Source organism: Mesoplodon bidens (assembly GCF_964165515.1).
Source record: "Mesoplodon bidens genome assembly, chromosome: 3".
Classification (NCBI taxonomy): Eukaryota; Metazoa; Chordata; class Mammalia; order Artiodactyla; family Ziphiidae; genus Mesoplodon; species Mesoplodon bidens.
Window position 1 is genome coordinate 116,154,477 of NC_138178.1, and position 12,359 is coordinate 116,166,835.

The window sequence follows — 12,359 nt, forward strand, 5'->3', positions numbered from 1 at the left end:
GCCATCATCAAAAAATCTACAAATAATAAATGCTGGAGGGGGTGTGGAGAAAAGGGAACCCTCTTGCACTGTTGGTGGGAATGTAAATTGATACAGCTACTATGGAGGACAATATGGAGGTTCCTTAGAAAATTACAAATAGAACTACCATATGACCCAGCAATCCCACTACTGGGCATATACCCTGAGAAAACCATAATTCAAAAAGAGTCATGTACCACAATGTTCATTGCAGCTCTATTTACAATAGTGAGGACATGGAAGCAACCTAAGTGTCCATCGACAGATGAATGGATAAAGAAGATGTGGCACAGATATACAATAAAATATTACTCAGCCATAAAAAGAAATGAAATTGAGTTATTTGTAGTGAGGTGGATGGACCTAGTCTGTCATACAGAGTGAAGTAAGTCAGAGAAAAACAAATACCGTATGGTAACACAAATATATGGAATCTAAAAAAAAAAAAAAGGTTATGAAGAACCTAGGGGCAGGACAGGAATAAAGACACAGATGTAGAGAATGGACTTGAGAACACAGGTAGGGGGAAGGTTAAGCTGAGACGAAGTGAGAGAGTGGCATGGACTTACATACACTACCAAATGTAAAATAGATAGATAGTGGGAAGCAGTCACATAGCATAAGGAGATCAGCTCAGTGCTTTGTGACCACCTAGAGAGGTGGGATAGGGAGGGTGGGAGGGAGACGCAAGAGGGAGGAGATATGGGGATATATGTATATGTATAGCTGATTCACTTTGTTATAAAACAGAAACTAACACACCACTGTAAAGCACTTATACTCCAATAAAGATGTTAAAATAAAAGAAAAAAAGTCTCTTCAGCATGTGGTTCTGGGAAAGCTGGATAGCTATATGTATATCAAGTCACTCCCCCACACCATATAGAAAAGTAAACCGAAAATGATTTAAAGACCTAAATATAGGACATGACACCAATAAAACTCCTGGAAGAAAAACAGGCAAAACATTTTTCAGCCATAAACCACAGCAATTTCTTAGATCAGTCTCCCAAAGCAAAAGAAGTAATAGTAAGAATAAACAAACAAGACCTAATCAAACTTAAAAGCTTTTGCATAGCAAAGGAAATCATCAATAAATTAAAAGACAACCAACATATAGCACAGAGAAAAGACCAGCCCAGAGCATTTGGCTTTGAAGGCCAGCAGGGATGGCTTTTGGGAATCCCACAGGGTTGGGGAAATAAAGACTTCACTCTTAAAGGGCACACACAAAATTTCACATGCTCTAGGACCCAGAGTAGAATCAGTAATTTGACAGAAGCCTGGGTCAGACCAACCTTCTGCTCTTGCAGAGTCGTCCAGAGAGACAGAAAGTAGTTGCAGCTCACCCTGGTTACACAGCCACTGGCTGGTGGGCCAGCCATTTTTAGAAGCCTGGTCTAACATGCAGAGAACACTGGTGCTAGCAAGTGGCATTGTGGAATCCTCCCTCTAGATTATTAGCCCCAGGACCCAGCCCCTTCCTGGCTCAGCAGCCTGTAGGCACCAGTGCTGGGATGCCTCAGGCCAAAGCAACCAAATGGGCCGGGACACAGCCCCACTCACCAGCAGGAAGGCTGCCTTAAGACCTCCTCAGCCCATGGCTACCTCTGGACACAGCCCTGGCAACCAGAGGACCTAGGACCCAGCTCCACCCACAAGTGGGCAGGCACCAGTCCCAGAATCCCCTGGGTCCCAGCCCTGCCCTGGAAGCCCACTGTAACCTCTGAACCAGTCTCACCCACCAAGGGACAGACACCAACCACAAGAAAACCACGGCTCCACAGCCTGCATACCCAGACTGCCTACCAGTAGGCCATACCTTAAACTGGGACCAGCTTGGCCCTGCCCGCTAGCAGGCCAACACAAGCTTCAGGATGTCCTGAATGCCACACTCAACTGTGTCAGGAACCGGCCCCACCCACCAGTGATCCAACACTAGCTCTGGGTCGCCTTGGCCATAGAATTAAGACTCCAGGATCCGGCTCTGCCTGCCAGTAGGCCAGCACTAGCTGCAGAACCTGGATTCACCCACCATGTGCAGGCAACAGCCCTGGAGTGTTCTGGACCTTGACTCCAGCCACCAGTGGGGCAAAACTAGCTCCGGGGCTACCTGGGGTGCTGCAGTCAGCCACCTTGTGACCCAGTCCCACCAACCTGTGGTTGGCAGCCTCCACACAAGGCAGGTCTTGGCAGCCAACCAGACTAGGGGCCAACAAAGCCTACTAGACCATCCACATAGCCAGCCACAACAGAAGGACCCATGCAGCCCTCATAGAGGGAACCCCTAGAGCATATAGCTCATGTAACAAAAGGCCAGTTCTCCACTGTTGGGAAACATAACCAGCCACCAGACACATAAAAGTAAAAACAGCAACTCAGGCAAAATGAGACAACAAAGGAACATGTTCCACACAAAAGAACAAGATAAAACCCCGGAAGAAGAACGAAGTGAAGTGGAGACAGGAAATCTACCTGAGAAAGAGTTCAGGTAGTGATTGTAAATATGACCAAAGAGCTCAGGAGAAGAATGGATGCACAGAGAGAGAAGTTAGAAATTAACAAAGAGTTAGAAAATATAAAGAACAACCAAACAGAGATGAAGAATACAATATCTGAAATGAAAAATACACTAGAAGGAATCAACAGTAGACTAAATGAAAGAGAGGAATGGATCAGTGAGCTGGAATACAGAACAGTGGAAATCATTGATGCTGAACAAACAAAAGAAAAATGAATGAAAAGAAATGAGGACAGCTCAGGAGACCTCTGGGACAACACTGAGCACACTAATGTTTGCATTATAGGGGTCCTAGAAGAAAAGAGAGAAAAGGGCTGAGAACATATTTGAAGACATAATAGCTGAAAACTTCCCTAATCTGGGAAAGGAAACAGACATCCAAGTCTAGGAAGCACAGAGAATCCCACTCAGGATTAACCCAAAGAGGAACACACCAAAACACACTGTAATTAAAATGGCAAAAATTAAAGTTAAAAGTAGCAAGGAAAAAGCAACAAGTTACATACAAGGGAATTTCTATACGGCTATCAGCTGATTTTTCAGCAGAAAGTCTGCAGATCAGAAAGGAGTTGCATGATATATTTAAAGAGATAAAAGGGAAACACCTACAACCAAGAATACTCTATGCAGAAATGCTCTTGTTCAGATTTGATGGAGAGATCAAAAGCTTTACAGACAAGCAAAAGCTAAGAGTTCAGCAGCACCAAATAAGCTTTACAAGAAATGTTAAAGGAATGTCTAGAAGCAAAAACAAAAGGCCACAACTAGAAATGTGAAAATTACAAAAGGAAAAGCCTCATCAATAAAGGGAAACATACAGTAAAGGTAGTAAATCATCCATGCACAAAGGATAGTAAGCAGGTTAAAAGACAAAAGTAGTAAAAATCATCTAACATCCACAATAAACAATTAAGGGACACACAAAAAAATTAGATGTAACAATATGACATCAAAAACAGTAATCATGAGAGAAAGAAGAGGACATATGCAGGGTTGTTAAAATGCATTTGAAATAAGAGATCAACAACTTAAAACAATCATGTGTATATATATGTGTGTGTGTGTGTGTGTGTGTGTGTGTGTGTGTGTATATATATATATATAGTCTGCTATATAAAAACCTCATGGTAACCACAAACCAAAAATCTGTAATAGATACATACAGAGAAGAAAGACAAATCCAAATATAACACTAAAGATAGTCATCAAGTCACAAGAAAAAAAAAGCAAACAAAAATTACCTACAAAAAACAACCCCAAAACAATTAACAAAATGTCAATAAGAACATATATATCAATAATTACTTTAAATGTAAATGGACTAAATGCTACAATCAAAAGAAAGTGGCTAAATGGATAAAAAGCAAGACCTCTATATATGCTGCCTACAAGAAACTCACTTCAGATCTAAAGACTCACACAGACTGAAAGTGAAAGGATGGGAAAAGGTAGTCCATGCACATGGAAATCAAAAGAAAGCTGGAGTAGCAATATTTATATCATACAAAATAGACTTTAAAATAAAGACTGTTCCAAGAGACAAAGAAGGACATTACATAATGATCAAGGGATCGATCCAAGAAAAAGATGTAACAATTGTAAATACATATGCACCCCAACATAGGAGCACCTAAATACATAAAGCAAATATTAACAGACATAAAGGGAGAAATTGACAGTAACCCAATAATAGTAGGGGACTTTAACACTCCACTTACATCAACGGACAGATCACCCAGACAGAAAATCAATAAGGAATCACTGGCCTTAAATGACACAATGGACCAGAAGAACTTATTCATATACAGAGAACATTCCTTCTGAAAGCAGGAGAACACACATTCTTTTTAAGTGCACATGAACAGTCTCCAGGATAGATCACAGCTAAGCTACAAAACAAGCCTTGGTAAATTTAAGAAAATTGAAATCATATCAAGTATCTTTTCCAACCACAACACTATGAGACTAGAAATCAACAACCAAACAAACAAACAAAAAAATCACCTGCAAAAGACAAACACATGGAGGCTACTAAAAAAACAATATGCTACTAAATAACCAATGGATCACTGAAGAAATCAAAGAGGAAATAAAAAAAATACCTGCCGACAAATGATAACGAAAATACAACATTCCAAAATCTGTGGAATGCAGCAAAATCAGTTCTAAGAGGGAAATCTATAGCAATACAAGGTTATTTCAGGAAACAACAAAAACCTCAAATAAACAACCTAAACCTTACACCTAAAGCAACTAGAAAAAGAATAAACAAAACCCAAAGTTAGTAGAAGGAAATAAATCATAAAGATCAGAGCAGAAATAAATAAAATAGAAACAAAAATCAATAAAATGTCATTTCCTTAAAAAAAATCAACAAAATAGGTAAACCTTTAGCTAGACTCATCAAGAAAAAAGAGGGCCCAATCAATAAAATCAGAAATGAAAAAGGAGAAGTTACAGCCAACACCACAGAAATACAAAGAATCATAAGAGACTACTATGAAAAACTATATGCCAAAATGGAGAAATTCCTAGAAATGTACAATTTCCCAATACTGAACCCAGAAGAAACAGAAAATACCAATATGAACAGACCAATTACCAGTAATGAAATTGAATCAGTAATTTTAAAAATCCCCAACAACAAAAATCCAGGACAAGATGGCCTCAGAGGTGAATTTTACTAAACATTTAGAGAATTAACACCTATCCTTCTTAAGCTATTCCAAAAAACTGCAGAGCTTCCAAACTCATTCTACAAGGCCATCATCGTCCTGATACCAAAACCAGACAGATACTACAAAAAAAGAAAATTACAGGCTAATATCACTGATGAACACAGATACAAAAATCCTGAACAAAATACTGGCAAAACAAATTCAACAATACATTAAAAGGATCATATACCATGATCAAGTGGGATTTATCCCAGAGAGGCAAGGATTTGTCAATATCTGCAAATCAATCAAAGTGATACACATTAACAAAATGAATAAAAACCATATGAACATCTCAATAGATGCAGAAAAACCTTTTGACAAAATTCAACATCTATTTATGATAAAAACTCTCCAGAAAGTGGGCATAAAGGGAACATACCTCAAGATAATGAAGGTCATATATGACAAGCCTGCAACTAACATCATACTCAATGGTGAAAACCTGAAAGCATTTCCTCTAAGATAAAAGGATGTCCACTCTCACCACTTTTATTCAACATAGTATTGTAACTCCTAGTCACAGCAATAAAAAAAAAAAGAAAAGGAATCCAAAGTGGAAAGGAAGAAGTAAAATTGTCACTGCTTGCAGATGACATGACACTATACACAGAATATCCTATGGATGCCACCATAAAACTACTAGAGCTAATCAATGAATTCGGTAAAGTTGCAGGATACAAAACTAATATATATAAATCTGTTGAATTCTACACATTAACAATGAATTATTAGAAAGAAAATAAGGAAACAATTCCATCAAAAAGAATAAAATACCTAGGAATAAACCTACCAAAGGAGGTAAAAGACTTGTACTTAGAAAACTATAAAACAAGACTTCCGGGGAAGATGGCAGAAGAGTAAGACGTGGAGATCACCTTCCTCCCCACAGATACACCAGAAATACAGCTACACGTGGAACAACTCCTACAGAACACCTACTGAATGCTGACAGAAGACCTCAGACCTCCCAAAAGGCAAGAAACTCCCCACGTACCTGGGCTAGCCCTGCACTCCATACCCCTCCCTCCCCCCAGCCTGAGTGAGCCAGAGTCCCCGAAGCAGCTGCTCCTTTAACCCCGTCCTATCTGAGCGAAGAACAGACGCCCTCCGGCAACCTACACACAGAGGTGGGGCCAAATCCAAAGCTGAGACCCAGGAGCTGTGAGAACAAAGAAGAGAAAGGGAAATCTCTCCCAGAAGCCTCAGAAGCAGCGGACTAAAGCTTCACAATCAGCTGGATGTACCCTGCATCTGTGGAATACATGAATAGACAACAAATCATCCTAAATTGAGGAGCCGTGTGGATGAAAGGCTCTTGGTGCTGTAGCCAGGAGTCAGTGCTGTGCCTCTGAGGTGGAAGAGCCAACTTCAGGACACTGGTCCACAAGAGACCTCCCAGCTCCACATAATATCAAACAGCGAAAACCTCCCAGAGATCTCCATCTCAACACCAGCACCGAGCTTCACTCAATGACCAGCAAGCTACAGTGTTGGACACCCTATGCCAAACAACTAGCAAGACAGGAACACAACCCCACCCATTAGCAGAGAGGCTGCCTAAAATCATAATAAGGTCACAGACACCCCAAAACACACCACCAGACGTGGACTTGCCCACCAGAAAGACAAGATCCAGCCTCATCCACCAGAACACAGGCACTAGTCCCCTCCACCAGGAAGCCTACACAACCCACTGAACCAACCTTAGCCACTAGGGACAGACACCAAAAACAACGGGAACTACGAACCTGCAGCCTGCAAAAAAGAGACCCCAAACACAGTAAGATAAGCAAAATGAGAACACAGAAAACACACAGCAGGTGAAGGAGCAAGATAAAAACCCACCAGAACTAACAAATGAAGAGGAAATAGGCAGTCTACCTGATAAAGAATTCAGAATAATGATAGTAAAGGTGATCCAAAATCTTGGAAATAGAATAGACAAAATGCAAGAAACATTTAACAAGGACCTAGAAGAAGTAAAGATGAAACAAGCAACGATGAACAACACAATAAATGAAACTAAAAATACTCTAGATGGGATCAATAGCAGAATAACTGAGGCAGAAGAACGGATAAGTGATGTGGAAGATAAAATAGTGGAAATAACTACTGCAGAGAAGAATAAAGAATAAAAAGAATGAAAAGAATGAAAAGAACTGAGGACAGTCTCAGAGACCTCTGGGACAACATTAAACGCACCAACATTCAAATTATAAGGGGCCCAGACAAAGAAGAGAAAAAGAAAGGGAGTGAGAAAATATTTGAGGAGATTATAGTTGAAAATTTCCCTAATATGGGAAAGGAAATAGTTAATCAAGTCCAGGAGGCACAGAGAGTCCCATACAGAATAAATCCAAGGAGAAATATGCCAAGACACATATTAATCAAACTGTCAAAAATTAAATACAAAGAAAACTTATTAAAAGCAGCAAGGGAAAAACAACAAATACACACAAGGGACTCCCCGTAAGGTTAACAGCTGATCTTTCAGCAGAAACTCTCCAAGCCAGAAGGGACTGGCAGGACATATTTAAAGTGATGAAGGAGAAAAACCTGCAACCAAGATTACTCTACCCAGCAAGGATCCCATTCAAATTTGATGGAGAAATTAAAACGTTTACAGACAAGCAAAACCTGACAGAGTTCAGCACCACCAAACCAGCTTTACAACAAATGCTAAAGGAACTTCTCTAGGCAAGAAACACAACAGAAGGAAAAGACCTACAATAACACACCCAAAACAATTAAGAAAATGGGAATAGGAACATACATATTGATAATTACCTTAAATGTAAATGGACTAAATGCTCCCACCAAAAGACACAGATTGGCTGAATGGATACAAAAACAAGACCCATATATATGCTGTCTACAAGAGACCCACTTCAGACCTAGAGACACATACAGACTGAAGGTAAGGGGATGGAAAAAGATATTTCATGCAAATGGAAACCAAAAGAAAGCTGGAGTATCAATTCTCATATCAGACAAAATAGACTTTAAAGACTATTAGAAGAGACAAAGAAGGGCACTACATAATGATCAAGGGATTGATCCAAGAAGAAAATATAACAATTGTAAATATTTATGCACCCAACGTAGGAGCACCTCAATACATAAGGCAAATACTAACAGTCATAAAAGGGGAAATCGACAGTAACACATTCATAGTAGGAGACTTTAACACTCCACTTTCACCAATGGACAGATCATCAAAAGTGAAAATAAATAAGGAAACACAAGCCTTAAATGATACATTAAACAAGATGGACTTAATTGATATTTATAGGACATTCCATCCAAAAACAACAGAATACACATTTTTCTCAAATGCTCATGGAACATTCTCCAGAATAGATCATATCTTGGGTCACAAATCAAGCCTTGGTAAATTTAAGAAAATTGAAATTGTATCAAGTATCTTTTCCGACCACAATGCTATGAGACTAGATATCAATTACAGGAAAAGATCTGTAAAAAATAACAACACAGAGCTTCCCTGGTGGCACAGTGGTTGAGAGTCCGCCTGCCGATGCAGGGGATGCGGGTTAGTGTCCCGGTCTGGGAGGATCCCGCATGTCACGCAGTGACTGTGCCTGTGGGCCACGGCAGCTGAGCCTGTGCGTCCGGAGCCTCTGCTCCGCAGCGGAAGAGGCCGCAACGGTGAGAGGACCGCGTACAGCAAAAAAAAAAAAAAAAAAAAAAAAAAAAATACAGGGAGGCTAAACAATACACTACTTAATAACGAAGTGATCACTGAAGAATTCAAAGAGGAAATAAAAAAATACCTAGAAACAAATGACAACAGAGACATGACGACCCAAAACCGATGGGATGCAGCAAAAGCAGTTCTAAGAGGGAAGTTTATAGCAATACATTCCACCTTAAGAAACAGGAAACATCTCAAATAAACAACCTGACCTTGCACCTAAAGCAATTAGAGAAAGAAGAACAAAAAAACCCCAAAGTTAGCAGAAGCAAAGAAATCATAAAAATCAGATCAGAAATAAATGAAAAAGAAATGAAGGAAACGATAGCAAAGATCAATAAAACTAAAAGCTGGTTCTTTGAGAAGATAAACAAAATTGATAAAGCATTAGCCAGACTCATCAAGAAAAAAAGGGAGAAGACTCAAATCAATAGAATTAGAATGAAAAAGGAGAAGTAACAACTGACACTGCAGAAATACAAAAGATCATGAGAGATTACTACAAGCAACTCTATGCCAATAAAATGGAAAACCTGGAAGAAATGGAAAAATCCTTAGAAATGCACAACCTGCCAAGACTGAATCAGGAAGAAATAGAAAATATGAACAGACCAATCACAAGCACTGAAATTGAAACTGTGATTAAAAATCTTTCAACAAACAAAAGCCCAGGAGCAGACGGCTTCACAGGTGGATTCTATCAAACATTTAGAGAAGAGCTAACACCTATCCTTCTCAAACTCTTCCAAAATATAGCAGAGGGAGGAACACTCCCAAATTCATTCTACGAGGCCACCATCACCTTGATACCAAAACCAGGCAAGGATGTCACAAAGAAAACTACAGGCCAATATCACTGATGAACATAGATGCAAAAATCCTCAACAAAATACTAGCAGACACAATCCAAGAGCACATTAAAAGGATCATACACCATGATCAAGTGGGGTTTATTCCAGGAATGCAAGGATTCTTCAATATATGCAAATCAATCAACATGATACACCATATTAACAAACTGAAGGAGAAAAACCATACAATCATATCAATAGATGCAGAGACAGCTTTCGACAAAATTCAACACCCATTTATGATAAAAACCCTGCAGAAAGTAGGCATAGAGGGAACTTTGCTCAACATAATAAAGGAAATATATGACAAACCCACAGCCAACATCGTCCTCAATGGTGAAAAACTGAAAGCATTTCCACTAAGATCAGGAACAAGACAAGGTTGCCCACTCTCACCACTCTTATTCAACATAGTTTTGGAAGTTTTAGCCACAGCAATCAGAGAAGAAAAGGAAATAAAAGGAATCCAAATTGGAAAAGAAGAAGTAAAGCTGTCACTGTTTGCAGATGACATGGTACTATACATAGAGAATCCTAAAGATGCTACCAGAAAACTACTAGAGCTAATCAATGAATTTGGTAAAGTAGCAGGATACAAAATTAATGCACAGAAATCTCTGGCATTCCTGTACACTAATGATGAAAAATCTGAAAGTGAAATCAAGAAAACACTCCCATTTACCACTGCAACAAAAAGAATAAAATATCTAGGAATAAACCTACCTAAGGAGACAAAAGACCTGTATGCAGAAAATTACGACACTGATGAAAGAAATTAAAGATGATACAAATAGATGGAGAGATATACCATGTTCCTGGATTGAAGAATCAACATTGTGGAAAGGACTCTACTACCCAAAGCAATCTACAGATTCAATGCAACCCCTATCAAATTACCACTGGCATTTTTCAAAGAATTAGAACAAAAAATTTCACAATTTGTATGGAAACACAAAAGACCCCAAATAGCCAAATCACTCTTGAGAAAGAAAAACGGAGCTGGAGGAATCAGGCTCCCTGACTTCAGACTATACTACAAAGCTACAGTAATCAAGACAGTATGGTACTGGCACAAAAACAGAAATATAGATCAATGGAACAGGATAGAAAGCCCAGAGATAAACCCACGCACATATGGTCACCTTATCTTTGATAAAGGAGGCAGGAATACACAGTGCAGAAAGGACAGCCTCTTCAATAAGTGGTGCTGGGAAAACTGGACAGGGAGATATAAAAGTATGAGATTAGATCACTCCCTAACACCATACACAAAAATAAGCTCAAAATGGATTAAAGACCTAAATGTAAGGCCAGAAACTATCAAACTCCTAAGAGGAAAACATGGGCAGAACACTCTGTGACATAAATCACAGCAAGATCCTTTTTGACCCACCTCCTAGAGAAATCGAAATAAAAACAAAAATAAACAAATGGGAAATAATGAAACTTCAAAGCTTTTGCACAGCAAAGGAAACCATAAACAAGACCAAAAGACAACCCTCAGAATGGGAGAAAATATTTGCAAATGAAGCAACTGACAAAGGATTAATCTCCAAAATTTATAAGCAGCTCATGCAGCTCAATAGCAAAAATACAAACAACCCAATCCAAAAATGGGCAGAAGACTTAAATAGGCATTTCTCCAAAGAAGATATACAGACTGCCAACAAACACATGAAAGAATGCTCAACATCATTAATCATTAGAGAAATGCAAATCAAAACTACAATGAGATATCATCTCACACCAGTCAGAATGGCCATCATCAAGAAATCTAGAAACAATAAATGCTGGAGAGGGTGTGGAGAAAAGGGAACACTCTTGCACTGCTGGTGGGAATGTGAATTGGTACAGCCACTATGGAGAACGGTATGGAGGTTCCTTAAAAAACTACAAATAGAACTACCATATGACCCAGCAATCCCACTACTGGGCATATACCCTGAGAAAACCATAATTCCAAAAGAGACATGTACCAAAATGTTCATTGCAGCTCTATTCACAATAGCCCGGAGCTGGAAACAACCTAAGTGTCCATCATCGGATGAATGGATAAAGAAGATGTGGCACATATATACAATGGAATATTACTCAGCCATAAAAAGAAACGAAACTGAGCTATTTGTAATGAGGTGGATAGACCTAGAGTCTGTCATACAGAGTGAAGTTAGTCAGAAAGAGAAAGACAAATACCGTATGCTAACACATATATACGGAATTTAAAAAAAAAAAATGTCATGAAGAACCTAGGGGCAAAACGGGAATAAAGACACAGACCTACTTGAGAATGGACTTGAGGATATGGGGAGGGGGAAGGGTAAGCTGTGACAAAGCGAAAGAGAGGCATGGACATATATACACTACCAAACGTAAGGTAGATAGATAGTGGGAAGCAGCCGCAGAGCACAGGGAGATCAGCTCGGTGCTTTGTGACCGCCTGGAGGGGTGGGATGGGGAGGGTGGGAGGGAGGGAGATGCATGAGGGAAGGGATGTGGGAACAGATGTATATGTATGGCTGATTCACTTTGTTATA

The 12,359-nt window shown here is 39.4% G+C and overlaps 1 protein-coding gene and 1 long non-coding RNA gene across 3 annotated transcripts in view; one reads left to right on the plus strand and one right to left on the minus strand.

Annotated features, from left to right (window-relative positions):
• LOC308614407 overlaps positions 1-12,359 on the plus strand; it is a 103,572-nt gene that overhangs the window by 86,411 nt on the left and 4,802 nt on the right. The gene's annotated exons all lie outside the window — the stretch shown is intronic.
• Positions 1-12,359, minus strand: part of MBIP (MAP3K12 binding inhibitory protein 1) — a 41,865-nt gene that overhangs the window by 9,740 nt on the left and 19,766 nt on the right. The window lies entirely within an intron of this gene.